We start from the raw sequence: 22,838 nt of genomic DNA, 5'->3' as shown, positions 1-22,838 counted from the left end.
GGAATACTTGAAAGATCTAGTCAGTGTGGGAATTTTAGAAGGACTAAAAAGACAAAACACTTGATTTTTTGGCTTTCTGTCCTTGTAAGTTAGAAAAATTATACAGACCTGAAATAAAGATTTAAGTGGAAGCTTTCCAAGCATTTATATGCTTTTATCCAGTAAAGAAAAGGGAGAATCCTCAATCCATGCCTATAAAATGTCAGATCTCAATCAGACGTGTGAAGGATTTTCATTAATCATGGTCGTAGGATAAAAAAAGTTGATCCATTAAATTCATTTGGCTAATTAAAAAATAAGATTCATTTCCTCTTATTTTGGTCACTCTATTCAGGAAAAAAGACAAATGTAAGAAAGTTAAATACATTTCAAATTACTGTTTAGTATAATGAATATAGAAGTATGTAGCATACTGAACAACAGCTTTATTAGTAATGCAGAAGAAAGAGTAATCACTGAAGGCTGGAACAATGAAACATTTCAGGCAGAAGTAATTAATGTATATAACAGCAGAGTTGGACATTTAAATTAAGAAACTGAAAAAAATGAAAACTCAGAAAAATTATATAATTTGCTCAAATTTAATATAATAGCAGGATCACAGAATGAAAGCCAAATTCTCTGATTCTGTGAGTATGCTACTTGTTCTAAAAAAATTAGAGCTCCTAAAATAATGGTGACTTCTTTATTTATTTGTTCAATAATATTTATTACATGCCTATGATATGCTAAATTCTGTTCTAGCCAGTGCAGATAAGCAATAAGGGAAACAAAGCAGTGAACAAATGAAGTCCCTCCTTCTGTGGAGTTTGCATACTAAAGTGAGGTTGAAAGACAGAACATAAATAAACAAATATATGGTATATTGTCATATAATGCTATGAGAAAATTAAAAAGGGTAAGCAGGTAAAACAGGAAAGAATTATAATTTTAATCATGATGCCTAAGGAATGTCCTTTTGGGGAACTAACATTTAAGGATTAATATAAATGAGATATTTCAGGTATAGAAATCTGGGATTACAAAGGCCTCAAGGTGGGAATATGTGAAGCATGATATATAACCAGTAAAGACATCAGTGTAGCTAGAGTAGAATTAGCCAGAGAAAGTAATAAGATTTGTTGAAGTCTGAACATTTATGAATTTGTAGTACAAAAATGATTAAAAATGTTCTTATTGTTTGAACATGCTACTTACTTACAGATTAGTACATAGGAAGCACTGCATAGCACTACATAGTAAGTAACACTTGATACAAAAGTAACAAGTTTTCTTTCATAGTAAAAACCTAATAAACCTCTTTGACATAGTCATTGTCATGCTAGGCTTCACATATTGTAGAATTATTTGCAGAATACAATAGATTCTTATTTCTTACAGTTCAGTTTTGTCATCATACCCAGGGTATATAACAGAACCTAAAAAATATTATTGATGTTTTAAGTTTACAATTGACTCTTAAACTCACTTTATTGAGTGAGTTGAACTCACTTTATTGTAGGAATACAGTACATAATATATATGTGGATTTTCAACTGTACAAGAGGTTGGCACCTCTATCCCCTGAATTGTTCAAGGGTCAACTATATATTGAAAGTACATCAATGAGTTAATGAATCATATATGAATGACTATATCAGTTAGCTGTTTTTTGCTAAGTATTTGCTAAACCATTCTAAAATTTATTGGCATCAGCCAATAAGTTAATAACATAATGAAAAGAAAATGTTAAAAATACAAATGAACAAAACTCACTCAAGAGGAAATAAAGAGTGCAATTAGTCCTATATCTATTAAGACACTGTGTTCATAGTTAACTTTCCAAAAAGGGGAAAAAATATTCATATGGATTGATTAATGAGTTATATAAAAGATTAATGGAAGAAATTATAATTCTAAAAACAAATAAAACAAAACAAAAATCCAGAAAATAGAAAAGAGCATACCTTCTAACTCTTTTTAATGAGGCCAGCATTGCAATGATACCAAAACAGATAATGATATTGTAAGAAAAGAAAATTACAGAATAATATTCCTCAGGAACATGGAAAAAAAATTCTTAATTTTTTTTAAATTTTTATTTACTTTTGAGAGAGAGAGAGAGAAAGAGAGAGAGAGAGGGAGAGGCATGAGCAGGGGAGGTGCACAGAGAGGGAGACACAGAATCTGAAGCAGCCTCCAGGCTCTGACCTGTCAGCAAGAGCCCAATGCAGGGCTTGAACTCACAGACCACAAGATCATGACCTGAGCTGACATCAGACACCCAACTGACTGAGCCACCCAGGCACCCCAAAAAATTATTTATAAATATTGGCAAACTAAGTCTAGCATATATAAGTAGAATGGAATATTATAAGCAAGTGAGATCTATCCTGGGAACGGGAGGGTATTTCCAGATGAGATTAGCATTGAAATCAGTAGACAGAGTAAAGCAGATTGATCTCAGCAATGTGGGTGGGAATCATCAAATCCACTGACAGACTTCATAGAACAAAAAGGTGACTGGAGGGAAGATTTAGTTTTTATGATGAACTAACTGCTGAACTAGAATATGAGTCTTCTCCTTCCCTGTGGCTAGGAATTATAACATTAGCTCCCCTGGTTCTCAGGCTTTCAGACTCAGATTGAACTGCACAACTAGTTTTCCTGTTTATAGACAGCAGACTGTGGGACATCCCAGCCTCCATAATTTTGTAGCCATTGAGCCAATTCCTTATAGTAAATCAATATCTATCTTTATTACTATCTATCTCTATCTCCTACTAGTTCAGTTTCTCTGAAGAAGCCTGACTACTACAGTAATTCATTTATGCCAATATTTAAAACAGAAAAAAAAATCTGTTCAAAAGATAGCTGAATAACATTTGACAAATTTCAATATCTGTTTATGACAAAATTTCTTCACAACCTATTAATATAAGCTAATTTTTTCAACCTTATAAAAGATATCTGTTAATAAATAGAATTAACATCACATCTTATTGCTAAAGACTAAATGGCTCCATTCTGATTAGGACCAAAATAAGAATTGCTACTTATACCATTTCTATTCTACAACATGCAAGTTAGTGCAGTAAGACAAGAAAAAGAAATATAAGACATATAGATTTAAAGTAAGAAATAAAACTGTCTTTATTCTTAGAGGCCATGATTGTCTATAGAGAAAATGTGGAAAAAGATATTAAAATAAGTGAGTTTAGCTGGTTACAGGGGGAAAAAAGCCAGCATGTTAAAATCAATTATCTTTAAACATACCAGCAATAAACAATTAGATAAGTTATCTTATAAAGATACCATTTATAATACCAGTAAAAATATAACAGAAGAATAAATCTCAAAAAGAAAACACATGGGTATACTTTGTATAATAAACAAACATACCACATTGTTGATAAATATCAAAGAAGAGCTAAGTAAATGGAGAGATATCTCATGATCATTAATTGGAAAACTTAAAATTGTCAAAATGCAAATTTTTCTCAAATTGATCTACAAACTGAACACAATCTCAGAGAAATCTATGAGGCTACTTTTTTTTTTAATTTTTAACGTTTATTTATTTTTGAGACAGAGAGAGACAGAGCATGAATGGGGGAGGGTCAGAGAGAGGAAGACACAAAATCTGAAACAGGCTCTAGGCTCTGAGCTGTCAGCACAGAGCCCGACACGGGGCTCAAACTCACGGACCACGAAATCATGACCTGAGCCAAAGTTGGCCCCTTAGCTGACTGAGCCACCCAGGTGCCCCAAGGCTACTTTTAATCTACAAGCTGAGCTAAACTTTATATGGAAAAGCAAGAAATCAAAAATTGCCAAAACTATTTTGAAAAATGAAAACAAAGTTGTAAGCCTCACACTACCAGATTTTAAGATTTTCTATAAAGCTATAGTAATCATATAGTATGGTATTAGGAAAATGATAGTCAAATATTAATGGGATACAATGAAAGGTACAGAAATAGACCCACATGCATATAAACAAATTGTTTTGACAAAGTGAGCACTGTTATTCAATAGAGAAGTACTTTGAAACAATTATACATTCTTGTGCAAGGCAAATAACAATGTAAATATAAAAGTAAAAGCTAAAATTGAAAACTTCTACCTAGAAGAAAACAGGAGAAAATCTGATATTGATTTTTTAGACAGAACATACACAAAACCTGCTTTTTGCAAAACATCATTTTTGTTCTTTCTTTCTTTTTCTTTTCTTCTTCTTCTTCTTCTTCTTCTTCTTCTGCTTCTTCTTCTTCTTCTTCTTTTTTAGAGCACACATGAGTTGGGGAAGGGAGAAAGGAGAGAGAACCTTAAACAGGCTTTACACTGAGCACAGAGCCTGACAAGGAGCTCAGTCCCACAACACTGGGAACATGACCTGAGGCAAAACCAAGAGTCAGGCACTCAACTGACTGAGGCTCCTAGGTACCCCAAAACAACATTTTAAAAGAAAAGAAAAGAAAAGAAAAGCAATAGTGTCAGAAAATAATGTTTGCAAAACACATTTAATAAAGTCCTGGTAACCAGAATACACAAAGAAATTTGAAAAATCACTAATAAGAAACAAAATAATAAAAGTGGGTAAAATACACGAAAAGATAATTGACTACAGAAGAGATTTGGATTACAATAAACACATGTAAAGATGCTCACTATCATCAGTCATTAGGCACATGCAAATTAACACCACAGTGAGATACCACACATCTAATCAAACGCTAAAAAGAAGAAGGAGAAGAAGAAAAAGAAAGAATGAAGCAAGTAATGAAAGACTTGACAAAAACAAGTCCTGGCAAGTGGACAAAGCTATAAATTCATATGCTAGATACAAAAGAAATTAAGATGTAGATCTATACAAATGCCTGTACACAAATGTTTATGGTCCTTTTATTCACAATTTTCAAAACCTGGAAATAACACAAAAAGTCATCAACTACCTAATGGATAAACACATCACTGTTTATCTACACTACACTCAGCATAAAAAAGGAATGTGTGTAATTCATGCATGACATGAATGAGTCCCAAAAGGAGTACCATGAATGAACTCAGGAACAGACTCAAAAGGAAATATGTCTTATGACTCCATTTATAAGACATTTAAATTTTTTTATGTTATTTATTTATTTTGAGAGACACAGAAACATGTGAGCAGAGGAGGGACAAAGAGAGAGAGAGAAAATTCCAAGCAGTCTCCACACTGTCAGTGCAGAGCCCAATGTGGGACTTAAACTCATGAAACTGTGAGATCATGACCTGAGTCGAAACCGAGTTGGATACTTAACTGACTGAACCACCCAGGTGCCCCTATAAGACATTTCAAGAAAGGTCAAACAATGGGGACAGAAATTAGATCACCATTTACCAAGGACTAAAGCAGTGGTTGTGGTGGGTTATTTGATTACAAATGGATGATAGAAACAGTCTATATTCTTTGGGATGGCAGAAATAGTAGATATCATTGTGGTGGTGTTTATTAAGTTGGTCAAAATGCACATACCTGTACACCTAAAACAGGTGAAGTTTATTTTTTGCTATTATACCTCAATAAACCTGAAAAATTACATAATTGCTTTAAGACCATAATATTTATTTCTCCTGTTCCTACCTGTTTTCTGGGATGTACTGTTTGAATTTACTGGATTAGGTTGATCTTGGCTGGACCATCTAATATGTCTGAGGACAGGCTGGTGGAGCCTACAGAACTGACTGGTCTGATGAACTTGCTTAGTATGGCTTTTCATGTATTTTCTCTCTTGTAGAAATATGTTCCACATGACATCCTCAGAGTTTCCAGAGAAAGTGGAAACGTCTTGAATATCTTGAGGTTTAGACTTGGACCTAGTACACCATCAGTACTGCTCCATTTTAGGGCCCACAGTAAATTTTAAGGTTGAGAACAAATTCAAGGGTAGTGATATTCTCTACCTCTTTATTAGAAATTGAATAATTTTTACTCTCTACCACAATAAGTGGATAAATAGGTCATTAAGGTAAATTCTATCACACGAACTTTTTTTAATATTTTAGTTTATTTATTTATTTTGAGAGAGAGAGAGAGAGAAAGAGAGAGAGAGAGAGAAACACAAATGGGGAATGGACAGAGAGAAAGGGAGAGAGAGAGAATCCCAAGCAGGCTCTGCATCGTCAGCACAAAGCCTGTTGTGGGGCTTAGACCTACGAACCCTGAGATCATGACCTGAGCCAAAGTCAGATGCTTAACTGACTGAGCCACCCAGGCACCCTTCCATCACTCAAACTTTTAATGTTTCCTATAATTTTCTTCATATAAGAATGTTTTCAAATCCACAGTCTTGACAAGCTATAATTAAATGCTGCATAATAAACCCTAGAACTTTGATTATGTAGTAAATTTAATGAGAATCATAACTTGTACAATTTAGTTCAAATTAAAAGCTTTTACAACTTGCATTTTTGGAGAATTCAAGACAAATAAGACTTTTGTACTAAATACATTATTATTAATAAATTGGGTTAGCAGAGATCTTTCAAAGGGAAGAAGAGGGAAAAATCAGATAATAACTAAATTTTAATAAAAAGTAAGCTTTTTTATGAAAGACAGTGAGCCTAGAGTATATAGAATAGCATTTATATTAATATATATATTAATAAAGTCATTAAATATTCTGACACATATAATTTGTGTGACTTTGTAAAATTCATAAAATGGTTACTTTTAAATTAGATAATGTATATGGGACAAAATAAAATCATGAGGGGCACATGGGCGGCTCAGTTCATTAAAAGTCCAACTCTTGGTTTCAGGTCCAGTCATGATCTCACGGTTCATGAGATCAAGCCCTGGGAGGGACAGCATGGAGTTTGTTTGGGATTCTCTCTCTTCCTCTTTCTCTCTCCCTTTCCCACTCACACACACATTGTTTCTCTCAAAATAAATAAACTTTAAAAAAGTCCAAATTCTTAAAAAAAAATACAATCACAAGCTTCTATAGTGCTCACTAAAAGCAAAACCTATCCTAAATAATTTACACATATTATGTAATTTTAATCCTTATAATATTACTTGAGGTATGTATAATCCGTATTTTACATATAAAAAAATGGGAAGCTCAGGGAAATTATTAGCACTTTAAGGTAACAATTGCTATAAGAGTCAGGATTTTACTTGAGGCAAACTATGCCAGATTAAAAACTTATTTTAGCAGAGTCTGAGACAAAGGTTTATTTTGGATTGTTTTGAGATGTTGAGGGGTGAGACACAAAGCACTGTGGAACATAAAAGGAGGAAAGCCAATATTGTGCGTTATTGGGTTAGTTACCTACATAGAAGCCCCATGTTGATATGGCAATACCTTCTGATCTGCCTTCCCCTTGGACAAAAAAAGAAGGCATTTTATGCGTTGTTTTCCTGTTCTCGTTGGTCAAGGATGTGGTGCCAAGGGTGTTAATGCCCCTGAAGTTTGAGTGGCTCATGAATGAGTCCCAGTAATTAGCTACAGACTTCACAAATTGCAGAGGTACATGAACTAGGCCCTAGAGAAGACAAAGTAAGATTGCATTTAAGCAAAACTAGTCTTTGCTAATCTAGTTGACTTTACAGGGGCTGAGGTAGACAGTGGGGTCTGGAAGTGGGGCATAGTCAGAAACAAGTATCTATATTTACATTTAGAATATAAAAAGGTGATCTAAAATGGTAACTATCCTGCCAATATATTTCCACAAAATTCATTTTAAAAAAGAGCTATGATAAAAAATATGTGTTGAATGCAAAAATCATATTGATTATTAAATGTAAATAAAGGTTCATAGTTACTTTCTCAGTCTTTTCTGAATCTCTTATTCAATATGCAAATGATTTGGAGCTAAAATTAATCATGAAATATATTACCTTCCTTATGAGAACTATAAATCAAAGAGAAGTGACTCCTTCTTATCAGAAAAAAATGAAAAAAAAATATGTATTACCTTCAGGCTAAGTGGTTCCATTCTAGAAATATAGTAGGCCATATCTTATCTCCAGTTAGAGATAAGAAGTATTTTAATATCCAAAGGCTTATATTGTTTATTAGTTTCCAAAATTCATATTGATAAAGATTATCATTAAATAAAAGAAAATTTGATGCTTCCTCCTCTTCTATATAGAAGGAGGACCTTTAGAGGACAAGGTATAGAGACTAATGAGACACAGATACAGGGAAACTCCTTCACCCAGTATCCAGAGATGTATTTGATGTAGTAGAAATATACTCTATCAAAGAAAAGAATCCAGGCTTCATGTCCTTTAGTTTGCACTAAGGTGTTCTGAGGAACAGACCTGAACAGACCTTAGCAATAGCGAAGGTTTACAATCTTCTTTAATAACTCAAACTAGTTCCAGAGTAGATTAAAAGTGCCTTCAACCACAAGGGACATAAAAATTTCCCTGGGTGCAAACAGCCTGCTTTAGAAAAGGCAGGATTCTTTTAACTGTAGTTTAGCTTACTCTCAAGCAAATCTAGTGAATCTTAGAATAAGAATATAATATCATGCTTTTTTCCTAGTCCAAATGAGTCTCTAGAAGGTTAGTATCCATGCTTCAAAAATGCTATCTTTCTGCTTGATTAATATTGCCCGGAAAATAACAGAAAGAAGAAATTGAAAAATATCAAAAAGATAAGCCATTTCAGGAAAACCACTTTTGTTTTAAAAAGGACAACTAACAATATATGAGGATGGTTTCATTAAATATATCAATAACAAGCTAAAAGCCCCAGCTATGGTCCTTGTACTGCATGCCAAAAGGCATTCAAAAGTAGCAAATGACATAATGTCTTTAATATTAGTGTAATCTGGACTTGGTCCTAGCTACATTCATTTGGGAAAATGTTCAACATACATTCCACATCTTTTTCTCCCCCACCCCAATTATCTTCCTATATTGTTCATTCAAAGAGGATATATTCCTTTGAAAATTAGTTTCCAACAATAAAATATTCTTTGCATTTTTCAAATGTCACACGGAGAAACTTACTACAAAAGAAAAAAAAGGCCTTAGAAGTTTGCTGTTTTGTCTCCAAATTAAGCCTCTGTTAGAACCATCGCTCCAAGTGTATGTCATTAACAATAAATGGAATTGATAATAAGGCCCTGTTGCGTAATGAGGTTCCTGCTTAGGGTTTATTAGCTTTTCAATAGATTTGTTTTCTATTTAGATTCAATTTTGAAATTTTCTGCTTTAAATAGCACAACTTTACCAATAAATAGTGAGTTTAGATTTTTAAATGCAAATTACATATCTTTAATTGTAGTAAACGAATTCATGGAAATGCCATAATTTTACGATTGCTTAAAAAGTTTAAAAACCTATATTTGAAAAAACATTTTTAATGAAAAATTTTTATCCTTTAAAAGGTAGAGAGAATAGTATAATATACCCCTATGTAGCTATCATCCAGGTGCAAAACTGGCCAAGTCATACCCAATCTTTTAAAACCAATAATCCACTAACTTCTATATTATATTGAAACAAACTATATTATCCATAAATATTATAGCCTATTTAAATGTAATCTCTTTCAAGACTTTTTAAAATCCTAACAGAATTCATAGAATTTTTCACAAATATAGAAGGGCATATACATAATTTAATGACTAGGGGAGGGTTTATGATGGCAATACAGGAAGACTTGGAATTTACCTCTTCCGTGAAACACCAAATGTAAACCTACATATAGAGCAATTCATACTAGAGAAGAACTGAGGACTTACTGAACATCATCTGTACCCCAAAAGATAGAGAACCATGTGGGAACAGCAAGATATAGAGACAGGGTAATCACAGGAACCCCAGCTCCAGAGAAGGTAACTGAATTGATGGGAGAAACACTACTGAGGGACTAGAAGCTGAATCCCCTGCCCTGGGACATAGGGAAAAAGAAAAAAAAAAGCTATGGTTTTAAAAAGGCAACTAGAATTTAAAGGAACCAGCCCTTGACTGTCTGCAGTCCTGGAGAATGCTCTATGTGGTCAGAGGGGCTGGTGAGCCACATTATTTATGCTCCCCTTGGACACCTAGGATAATTTCTGGTAGAGAGCAAAATACAACAATTTCAGAATCATAAACCAGAGTTTCATTTCATGTATCACTAATACAACATATCAAACTACCTACATAATCAAAGAAAATCATATTTGGTTGATTATCCAACAGAATTCACAGATGTAAGTTACTCTGACAAGGAGGAGAGATCATATTCATATAACAATTCCTGCTCAAGATGTCATATCAAAGCTACATGACAAGACTTCCTTCTTTATTCTAGTACACAAACACTGCATTAAATATATTGGAGGTGGGCATACAATTTGAGGTTTAGGCACCTATTATAGGAGTGAACTTAAGGCAGTCATATCTGTTCTTGATAAAGAACAGATTGATAAATAACAAATTTCGATAACAGATTGTTTGTTTACATATCAGAGAGCACGGACAAAAGAGAGATATGGACATAGGAACGGACATCAAAATAGGACATCATATGGACATCAAAACTAGGAACAAAACTTTGCGCCTACTGGCATGGACACAAACTGGGCACTGCCAAAAGCAAGCTACCAGTCCCAAATCTTGACTGGAATTTAAAAAAAGTAATTTTTTAAAAGCATTAAAGGATATTAGAAAACTAGGGATTATACATACAGAAGTACCAGGCCTCAAATCAAATCAATCATACAGAAAATTAAACTCAAACTGAGAAACTAATATAAATCTGGTCTTTAACCAGTCCACATGACCCTGGCTAAAACAAACTCAAAATATTGTACAAGGACAACTTATTTCGCTTAATCTAAGACACAGGTATAACTGAGATTTTCACAGAGGAAAACACCTATTGATTTGACATCCAAAGGCAAAATTCACCAAACACAGGAGAATCCACTAATATGAGATAATACAAACAAGAGAATAGCTGAATATTTAAAGATGATAAGGACTTAATGATAAAAACTTGTAAAGAAAAAGAGGGCACCTGAGTGGCTCAGTCAGTTAAGCATGTTACTTTGGCTCAGGTCATGATCCCACAGTTTATGAGTTCATGAGACCCTCATGGGGTGAACTTAAACCCCACTTCTGGTGAACACAAGCCCCGCTTTGGGTGAGCCCTACATCGCTCTCTTTTTCTCTTTCTTTCTCTTTCTCTCTCTCCCTCTTTCTCTCTCCAACCTTGCTCACTTGCACCCATTCTCTCTCTCCCTCAATTAAAAAAGTGTAAAGAAAAAAATACAATCTTTAAAATAACAAGGATACTTTAAAGGAAATGCCAAGAATAAAACAAAAACAGTACACTTGAAAATGTGGCCTTTAAAGAAAACACTAGATAGACTGGAAGGATGACCAGACGGATTTACCAAACTGGAAGATAAAGTTACAAAAAAAAAAAAAAATTAGAACATGCCATAGGAAGAAAAATGGTGATAATTTAGACATTTAAAAAATTAGGATTACGGAGACTTGAGACTATCACTTCCAACTATGATGAAGTACCTGGGCCTCTTACAATAAAGAATAAGAAAATAGGTGCTCGCTTTGGCAGCATATATAATAATATTGGAATGATACAGAGAAGATTAGCGTGGCCCCAGCTCAAGGATGACATACAAATTCGTGAAGTGTTCCATTAAAAAAAAAAAAAAGAATGAGAAAATAGGTCAAAATATATGAAATATGTGTTTTCAAACACTGGAACAAAGACAGCACGGGACTGTGATTCCTAAGAGAAGGAAGATAACTGGACTATTACAATCTGTCCAGCTTTCTTCTGGAAGCACCTTCCATATTGTTATGCAGGAAGAACTAAAAGAAACAGACAATAGCAGCCTTTCAGTGTTTGGTCAGACATATAAAGGGGGCTGGAATTTGAGGGGCAAAGTACAAGATAGTAGATAGCTAACCCCAAGAGTTCCATAAATTTTCATAAAGCTTCCTTTGACTCTGTCATTAAACATTAAGCATGGAATGGCTAGAATAAAACTCCTAGGGTCTAGGTAGAGAACCAGTACTGGGTTTGGTGGGGAGAGAGTGGTACTGAATAATTCCTAAATGATCACATGTTGGGATAAGAGACATTTAAATTCTGATCATGCAGAGTGCAAAGAAATTACTAAATACCTGGGGCATTCAAGAGAGACCTCTGAAGGTTTATAATTTAATCCACAAATAAACTGCTACTCAAAACAAAATTCAAGAGTCTTCAAAGAATAAAAAAGAAAAAAATAAAACTCAAAAATAAAACTTACAATGTCCAATACCCAACCAAAAACTTATTAAGTACACAAGGAAGTAGAAAAATATGACTCATAATCCAGAGAATAATCAGTTAATAAAAACTGATGCAGATAACAGAAATGATGAAATATGAACTAGGCATTAAAATAGCTATAAACATGCTCAAGGAAACTAAAAAAAAAACACAAACATGATGAGAGAAATAGAATATAAATAAAAGAATCAAAACTTGAGAAATAAGACCCAATACCTAATAAATCTGAAATAAAAATTTAACTGGTTAAGGGTTCTTGTTAACAACCCTTTAACTGGTTAAGGGTTCTTGTTATGCAGATGTTCTACATCTGCATAAAAAAATTACTCAAACTTAGTGGTCTAAAATTACCCCCAAATCTTTTCCTATTTCCCAGTTTCTGTGCATCAAGAATTCAGAAAGGGCTCAATTCACAGTTCTGGTTGAGCTAATTCATGAGGTCATAACCAGATAGTGGCTGGTAATGAAATAGGAGCAGGTAGGTTGGAGGTTTGCAGAAGCAATTGAGGAATGGCTGACATCTCATTCTTTGGATGTAGTCCTAGGATCTCTCCATGTAGCCTCCCTGTCTGAACTAGACTGGGTGTCCTTACAACATGGAAGCCTTTTGAAACACTGGATAGTGTATAAAGCAGCTTAGGATTCCAACACAATTGTTCCAGTGTGCAAGGCCAAAGTTGCACCACTGTGATTACCAAACCTAGAAAGACACATGTAGTCATTTCCATCATTGCCTCCAGTCTTCTCAGACTCAAGGGCAGGGGATATAAGATATAAATCCCACCACTTGAAGGGAAGAATGTCAAAGTCATGATATAAGAAGTGAGATACTTATGACCATCTTTAAAATATATAATCTGCCAATCTTTCTTTTCATCATGACATCATCTCACATGAAAATATAGTCACCATCACCTATCCTAAGACTTCTAAATCTTCTCTCATTACAGAATCAGTATGACGTTTGATGTCTCCATAGCTAAATCATGTTCCAGTTCATATAAGCACCCTCAGATGCAATTCCTTGGATATAATTTCCTAGACATCATTTCTCTCAACCTGAACTAAAGAGATAACATATATGCCTTCCACCACTACCTCCAAAATTCAATCGGAAGGAGACAGGAATAGGAAAACCATATATTCCCCATACATACACAGAAGGAGAAAAGAACACATAGGAGACACCTGTCCATAGCAATTCTGAAGCCCAGCTGGAAATATGTGCCTGTTCCTTTATATGTTATTCTCAATGACTCTTGGTTATGCATTTTTCGCTATTTATTTTTCCCCATGAATTATTTTTTTTCATAGTGTTTTCAACTGTGTAGTTTTCTCAGCTCGCTTTCTTCCTATAGTAATTTGAAGATCGAAGGGCTTCTTTTTACTTTTCACTTTATCACTCTGTCACTTTCAATCATGTTGGCCTAATCCTTTTTAAAACTTTGTGGGTTTCTTATGTTTTGATGTACAATCCACACTATTAGAAAATGGCACATATACAAGTATATTCAAATATGCTGTTCTCTACTTTGGGCTCTCAGAAAGTCTGCTGTAGGATAACTGACACTTAGAGTCTTAAAAATTACCTGTTGTACAACACAAGGGATCATTAAAGCATTTCTTAAATCATTTGTATGTTTCAAAACGATTTATAAGACATTATTTTAAATCTTCCTGAGGACTTAGTAAAGGATCTTAGAGGCATGGACTGTACTTAAAGATTTCCCCTAAAGCATTTATTAATGCGAGAACGTTTTGTATTTATGTTATTGTCTCTGGTATTGTCGTTTTTCTAGCTAGACAGATAGGGATTGAGAAAATTTTATTTTCAAATACAGAAGATAATGGCTCTCTTTTATCTAAAAGTTTATTCTGTAGTTCATCTCTTTCCTCTTGAATTTTATCATATGGAATGAGAAGAAGCTAGGTAGAATTTTTCACATTCTGCCTGGAAGTCTCTTTAACCAAATCAAGCTTCCATGCACTTTCTAATTTCTACATTTACTGCAGTTGACAGTGTTGTCAAATTTCTACTACTACACACTTACATCGACTCCAGTATTTTCTCTGTATTCCTTTAAGCTCTCCCTGAAAATCTTCCTCAGGTACATTAGGTGTCCACTAACACTCTCCTTGAGATCCTTTATTCTTTCATTTTGAGTCTCACAGGGCCACTCCTGGCTTTTCCTTCTTCTCAACCCCAGAACTTATGCCAAAATTTTTAGGTATTGTTAAGACAGCATTCCACTTCCAGGCATAACTTTTTGGTTCTGCTTAGCTATTAGTATGTAAAAAACATCTCAAAACTCAGTCACTCAAAACAATGATATTTTATCATCTTTCACAATTTCTCTGAATCAATAATTCAGAAAGATCTTGGATAGACATTTTTGTCTCAGTCATTCATTTGGTTGCAATAAGATGGTTTATGAAACAAAACAGTGTGGAGGAAGCGAAGTAGCTGAGGGAATGCCTGGCCCTCACTCTACCTTTCTATAGTCCTCTCCTACTTGTGCTCAGTATTGTACTATAACATGGAAATAAATGAAATATAAGTCCTTTGGAAAGTGTGTGGTATTTATTTGCAGACAACATGATTATATAGAAAATTTAATGAATCAACCAAAAAAAAAAAAGGAAAAATTCAAGTTTGGGAAATTATATTATTGAGATATCAGTTCTCCCCAAACTTATCTATGTAGATTTAATACAATCTATGAAAATTCTAGGAGGCATGTTTTAGAGATTGCCAAGCTACTGCTAAAGTTTATGTGGGAAAAGTGAAAAACAAAAATAGGTAATAGCCTAAACAAATTCAACAGAGTTGGAGGTCTTATATCACCTGATTACAAAAGCTTAATATAAAGTTATAAAACCATAAGATATAACGTAGAAAAATAGAACAGAAGACATAGTAAAAAAGCAGACATAATTAATTTTCAACACACGTCAAAATAATTTATGGGTATAAGATAGTTTTTCAACAAATGGTACAGTAACATTTGTACCATTTGTGGATGCCTATGCACAAAAGTGAAATGGATCATATATGCCACTGTAAAATAATAAAATTTCCTTGAAAAAAGGCTTAGGAGAAAATATTCATAAATACACCAAGATATCTGGGATAGGAAACAAAGTACACTGACTGTAATAAAAAAAAAAACACCTAGAATATAGAAATAATATTACTAAACAAAAGAACAGATTTAATCCAACAACATATAAAATGGACAAAGAATTATGTCTAGCAGGGATTCATCCCAAGAATTAAAGTTTGGTTTAATGTTCAAATTCTATCAATTAGTTCTCTATATTAATAAGATAAAGCAACACAAATAATATCTCAAACAATGCAGGGAAAAACAAGATTTACAGCATTTCAACACTTATTGATAAAAAAAAAAAAGATCAAGAAACCGGAATTGAAGAAAACTTTCTCATTATGAAAGGGGGAATATAAACGTATATTTAATGGTTAAAGACTGAATACTTCCTTGTCAAGATTTGGAATAAGTCAGTAAGGACTAGAAATGACCTCAAACTCACTGAAAATGCATCCCTGATCAAGACTGCTATGCCTGATTTAGCTTCTTGCTTAGAGAAGAGTAATGTGCACTTGGGTACCAGGTATTCGGTGCTCTGGTGAATGTATTCTTTTCAAACCTTATCACAAAACAAAAATAGTATTCATTCAAACAGAATGACAAAATACATACATTTGTAGTTTTGCCCAGACCTATGTTAATTCTCATGCCCTTTGTCATAATATAATATAAAAAGACCTGGGCCATCTAGACATACCAGAGGACAACATATTGATCCATCTATCTGACCATGTTCATGCTGATTGGATAGGATAAGCAAGAAGGGAAAGGAAAATATACATACATAAAATGTGAACAATAATTTTCTTTTTTTAATTAAAAAATTTTTAATGTGTATTTATTTATTTTTTTTTAATTTTTTTTAACATTTATTTATTTTTGAGACAAAGAGAGACAGAGCATGAATGGGGGAGGGTCAGAGAGAGAGGGAGACACAGAATCCGAAACAGGCTCCAGGCTCTGAGCAGTCAGCACAGAGCCCGATGCAGGGCTTGAACTCACGGACCAGACTGTGAGATCATGACCTAAGCTGAAGTCGGACGCTTAACCGACTGAGCCACCCAGACGCCCCTAATGTGTATTTATTTTTGAGAGAGAGAGAGAGAGACAGAGCATGAGCAGGGGAGGGGCAGAGAGAAAGGGAGACGGAATCTGAAGCAGGGTTCAGGTTCTGAGCTGTCAGCACAAAACCAGCCCAATGCGGGGCTTGAACCCACAAACCCACAAACCACAAGATCGTGACCTAAGCTGAAGTAGGATGCTTAACAGACTGAGCCACCCAGGCGCCCCAACAATAATTTTCATAGCAGGTGTATTTACAGTAGTTAAGAACTGTGAACCAAAATTTATATCTATACCAAAATGGGTAAAAATATAAATATTTAATGTAGTAATTCTCAGCAATAAAAAGGAATAAACTACTGATGCACACAACATGAGTGAATCTCAAAAAAACTAAGGCCAGAGAGCCTGGGTGGCTCAGTCAGTTAAGCATCCAATTCTTGATTTCAGCTCAGATCATGATCTCATCTTCCTGAGATGGAGCCCAGGGGCCTTCGACTCTGCACTGGGTGTGGAGCCTGCTTGAGATTCTACCTCTCCCCTTCCCTCTGCCCCTCCCTTGCTGCTCTGTCTCTGTCTCTGTCTCTCTCTCTCTCAAAACCAAACAAAACAAAAACACAAACTAATGTAAATTGAAAGAAGCCAGACTGAAAAGAGTGCATAGTATATTATCCAATTTGTATGATGTTCTACAACAAGCGAAGCTACTTGACGGTAAATGAAACTAGAACTGCACTTGCCTGGGGATGGTGGGTATAAATTGACTGGGAAGTGACATAAGGGATCTTGCTAGTGAAAATGCTCTACACTTACACAGATGTTTGGGATATATTAGTGTATGGAATTGGGAAAACTCACAAAACTTTACATTTAACATATGTACCTTTTACTTTATGCAAATTACACATACCTCACTAAAAAGTGTCATTACTAAGTGTTATCTTCAAGAATAATATGTCAAGTGCAGTATAAATATGAATTTCTGAAAAGTGAGATACAAATTATATAATAATTGATTCTTCTTCCTTCATGTAGCATATTAGAATATTGACTTTTTAAAATAAACTATTAAAAATGAATAATTCCTTTGAAAATAAATACAGTATAAAACAAGTTACCTTAACAATATTGCAATACTTTAATTGTTGTCTATAGTTAAGTAATTATCTTGCCAAAATGCAAATTTTCATAGTTCCTTTTCAGTGTTCCTAGAGGCTCCCCTTCACTTTAAATGTCTAATTGAGGTAATAAAGAAGACAGTATTTTTTGATGCAATTTGCAGAGAGGCATTCCAATAAAATCCACAAGCACTCATAATCAATACGGTTAAAGGCTAATTTATGAGTTCTCAATAGTTTCTATACAAACATTGCTGCTCCTCCCCTCTGATTTAAAACAAATTCATGCCAAACATTGTGAGCAAGAGAAAATAGTTATTAGGGCTTCCTTCTTCTCTCTGTTTTTAATGAAATATTGAGGAATTCCAAAGAATGTCCTTATTCCTTTGGTATATGTTCATTCTCTGAAAGTCTGCTTCTCCTCCCTTTATTAGGTCGCCATTTTGGCAAACTTTCCTCATTTACTCCCTCTTACTCAGAGCTGCATTCATACTTTTCTCTTAATTTACTTGGTACTTAGGAAAATAAGGAAATGTTTGTATTATAAAGGAAAAACTGTTTTGAAATCATTCACTAGAGTGGAAGCTGCAAGATACTTAACATCTAACAAATGTCCAAATATAAACAGAATGAAGAGTAGATTTCAAAATGGTATTTCCATCACTCTTGTTTAAATCATTTATCCTGTCAGTGCTGACTACATCTTGCTGAATGGCATATGATAGACATTTTAGATACACTGGGAGACAGACAAAACATTTAAGAAGAATATTTAGCTACTCCATCATTCTTAGTAAAATAGACATTATATTGTCCATATGAAACAATGGATTTTTTAAATTTTTCCATCAGAATAATAATACAAAAAATGGCACTCTGTTTATCAAAAGATTTAAGTTTAAAATCTGGATAATTTCTTTTAAAAATACCTTGGGGTAGGGGCACCTGAGTGGGTCAGTTGGTTAAGCCTCCAACTCTTGATTTCAGCTCAGATCATGATCTCAGGGTTTGTGGGTTTGAGCCTCACATTGCACTTTTGCATTGAGAGTGAGGAGTCTGCTTGGGATTCTCTCTCTCTCTCTCTCTCCCTCCCTCCCTCCCTCCCTCCCTCCCTCCCTCCCTCTCCTTTTTCCTCTGCCCCTTCCACACACTCTCTCTCACTCTCTTTCTAAATAAACAAATAAATACATAAATAAACTTTAAAAAATAGGATAGACAGTTTCATTATTTTATGCTCACTTACTTTGCTTTTGAAGTGCAGATGTTATATCAGCTTGGTGAAACAAAACAAAATATATAATTTAAGAGCCAGAAAAGATGCTAGCTCAGCACAGCATGGAGTTTCACCTAAATGTCCACAGGAATGTTTGTCAAAAGTTAAGTCTGCATTTCTTTGTAATTAAAAGAGGATGTTTAATTGAGTAATTTAGTCCCTTGGGTTAGTCTGCATTATCCAAAAACAAAAACAAAAAACAAAGGAAATTTGGACTTATTGTGACAATATCTTTAGCAATTATATAGAAAATACATATAAAAATATAACTTCTTAAACTTACAGATTATTGGGTACAAAATATATAAAATCTTTAGAAAGTGTGTATTCTGTGTGCACAGTGATCTCATGAATGTTACTTAGTCCATTGCAGTGAAACCTCTATGTAGAGAGGTATATAAACTAATGAGTTGCATATCAGCTACTCAACATTAATTTGATTAAATGACTATAATGGAGAACTAACAGAAAAAATATACTGTTAATGGTAGCCATAAAAATGATAGGTTTACAATTCTGTAGAATTTATGAATATGCTCTCTATGCAATGTGAAAGAGAGGGCATGAACCCAAATAGCATATATAACTAGGAGACAGGAACTCTGCCAAGTGTATACAATCTTTCAGGATGCTTCTTGTTTATCCACTCACAAGATAAGAAAATCCTTTTTTGTTTGGTTGGGTTTTGGTTTTTGTTGTTGTTTTTTTAAAGAGAGAGAGAGAGCAAGTGTGAGCAGGGGAGGGGGAGAGAGAGAAGAGAGAGAGAGGGAGAGAAAGAGTCTTAAGCAGGCTCCACACTCAGCATGTAGCCCAACACAGGGCTCAATCTCAGGACCATGAGATCATGACCAGAACCGAAATCAAGAGTCAGATGCTTGTCCTGATTGAGCCATCCAGGTACCCCAAGATAAGCAAATGATGAGTTAAGTATACACATTGCAGCAGTACTATGCAATGGCAGTGATTAAGAATCACATTGTAGTTTATATAAGAAAATAACAATTTCAAATTCAAGATAAATCATAAAATAGAGCAAGCAGAGTTACTACAGTCCTATAGAAAAGGGTGTAATTAAATGAGGCTGAGGGGAATGAGCAAGCCTTCACGGAAATATTAGTGATATCCACCTAAGTTGTTATTACTAACAAAGGATACATAAAATCATAAGATATATAGACCATAAGATCACACAATAGTAAAGATCATAAATCATAAAGTATTAGATCATTATGTCAATCTATTCATCAATTGATAAACTGAGCATTTATTATGAACATATATGCTTCTCACTCTGGAAGGTGTGCAGGGTAATGTTATAAAAGCAGTTGAGCAGTAATCACCATGCTGAGGAAGACAGGACAAAAAACATGTTCAAAAAACATTTTTAAAGTAGTATTGAAATTTTTTTCAACCTCAACGGAAGCCCATTCTGCAAGTGCTACCAACCACACAACAGTATACACATTATTTGGCAAGTGAGTTAAACTCAGTTAAACCCAAATATCTGCATCTATTTGTGAATAAATCTGTTTTTTTTTTCCTCTAAAAAAATTTTGCATATAGCCAACACATTTAGACCTAGAAGGAATACATGTTTCTTTAAAGAGAAAAGAAGAATAGAGAAGACAATGACTGCCCATTTATAGCAAGCAAAACTGGTTTTATCTGTATGCTAACAGTTTATAATGTTGAAATAAATGAAATAACTAGCACTGAATAAATTTAGTAAAGAAAATAGTCATTTGGTGTAATCTTTTGAGAAATTTTGTAGAAATATCAAAAAGAAGACACACTGGTTAGCTTTGGCAAAGAGCAATAGAGAGCCCTACTTACTAGGGAAAAAAAATTGCAAATTGGTTGAGTTGGATGAAACGTCCCAGAAAGATAAGAAGAAATATGCTATTTTTGCTGAAATAGAGAATACAAAGTATAGAAACAATGGGAAGAGATGAGTAAAAAGAAGTGAAGAATACAGACACAGAAAGACAATGTCTAATTGAAATAAAATTAAGATATCGGGGTGCCTGGTGGCTCAGTTGGTGTCTGACTCTTGTTTTTGGCTCACGTCACGATCTTATGATTCATGGGATCAAGCCTCACGTTGGCATTGACACCATGGATCCTGATTGGGATTCTCTCTCTCCCCCTCTCTTGCCCCTCCCCCTTTGCCCCTCCTCTGCTTTCAATCTCTCTCAAAATAAATAAATAAACTTTAAAATTAAGATATCATAAGCTTCTATGAAGTTACACCCCAAAATTTTAAGTCCAACGTTTGAAACATCATTCACAGATACAACACATATCTTGGAATGTATCTAGCCAACTTGATATTCACCCCAAACTGGGAGGAGAATAGGCAATTCTATGTTTAAGTTTTGAATATTTTTCTCTTTTAATAAATAATGAAAGGACCACTAGAGAAGAGTCTAGCAATTTTGAAATATCCCTGCAAAGTTTGTATGTAATTACTAATTTATTCCACCATCACCACACACTATGCATTTAATTACCTCACATTAATACTGCATTTATATATAACAATCTTACAATGTTACCTCCCTCCTTCCTTCCCCAAATAGTGAAAATATGAATCAATAAAATGGTTTCTTTCAGGGAAGGACATCTTCTTTTGACATAAACAGATATGTGCTATTTGGTTATGATAAAGAGGCCTCTGTGAAAAACATGAAGGAACTAAGAATAGACTAACTGTTCATCATAATATAGAATCACAAATTGGATAACACAGTGCAAAATAACAAAGGAAGAAGTCTAGCATTGCGGCGAAGACTGAAATCCAAGTAGAAAACATGCCAAATTCCCTCATGATCACAGGATCAAAGGATAATTATTTGAGGACTATCTACCACTCAGTAAACATTGTTTTGTTGATATGCTTGCTTTCTTCTGTTCCTTTTAATTACTCCAAATGATTCCATAAATGAAAGTACCAGAGATTAGTATCTAACTAAGAGTAAGAAAGGAACAACAGAGGTAAAGGACTATAAACAGACTGGGAAATGGACATTCAGTTGAAAGACAACAGAGAGATAATTAAACATAAGGGCAAAGGATGCTATTTTCCTTTGAAAATGGATTAAGTAATTTTCTATTACTGTATAACAATTTACCAAATTCAGCAATTTAAAACAACACAAATGTATTCTTTCACAATTTCTGTGTATCAACAATCTAGCACAAACTGGTTGCTCTGCTTGTGGTTTCACAAGCCTAAAATCAATGTGTAGCCAGGGCCACTATCTCATTTGAGAGTTAGGGTCCTCTTCAGAGCTCATTCAGGTCATTGACAGAGCTCAACTCCTGGAGGTTATAAAACTGATGTCACTCTTTTTTTGCCGGTTATTCACTGGGGGACATTCTCAACTTCTAAAGACTGCCTCTTATTACTTTGAATCTCTGAATTTCTCATGTGACATCCATACCCATATTTAAATAGCGTATGTAATTGAGTTAGGCACCCAGGGAACCTCCTTTACTTAAAGTCAGCAGTGTCATATAACATAAGCTAAGCAAAAGTGTGAAATCCCATCATTTTCATTGGTCTGGCCCACATTAAAGAACATGGGATTATACAGGACTTGTACAAAAGGGAGTGAAATTTTGGAGGGACATCTTAGAATTCTCCTACCACAGATGTTCAACTCCACCTTTTGTTTCAGTCTTAATATTTAGACAATCCCCAAGAAGTTGAAAGATGATATTTTCCTTGTAGAAGTAAAGAAATGTATTTAATTTTTCAATTACAGGATTTCCATGATGATTCAATTTTTTTTGGCTATTTCTATTTTTAACATAATTGTGACTAACTCTAATTTGAGATTTACTTTCAAAGAAAATACTTTATATGTACCATAGTTTTAAAAGCACAGAATTTTGGAAGAAAGGTTTACCTAACTTTTATTGTAATTAAGGTTTCTCCAGATAATGTAGGTATGAAAGAATAAATATCTTCAATTTTCTACGAAGTCAAAGAACA

The 22,838-nt window shown here is 34.1% G+C and overlaps 1 long non-coding RNA gene and 1 other non-coding gene across 2 annotated transcripts in view; one reads left to right on the top strand and one right to left on the bottom strand.

Moving 5' to 3' along the window:
- LOC123379273 overlaps positions 1-22,838 on the bottom strand; it is a 407,173-nt gene that overhangs the window by 52,731 nt on the left and 331,604 nt on the right. The gene's annotated exons all lie outside the window — the stretch shown is intronic.
- Positions 11,537-11,643, top strand: LOC111556743. Its single transcript, XR_002736473.1, has one exon. It is a non-coding gene; the product is annotated as a U6 spliceosomal RNA (small nuclear RNA).

Source organism: Felis catus, chromosome A1 (genome assembly GCF_018350175.1).
Source record: "Felis catus isolate Fca126 chromosome A1, F.catus_Fca126_mat1.0, whole genome shotgun sequence".
Classification (NCBI taxonomy): Eukaryota; Metazoa; Chordata; class Mammalia; order Carnivora; family Felidae; genus Felis; species Felis catus.
This window is presented reverse-complemented; position numbering and strand designations above follow the sequence as displayed.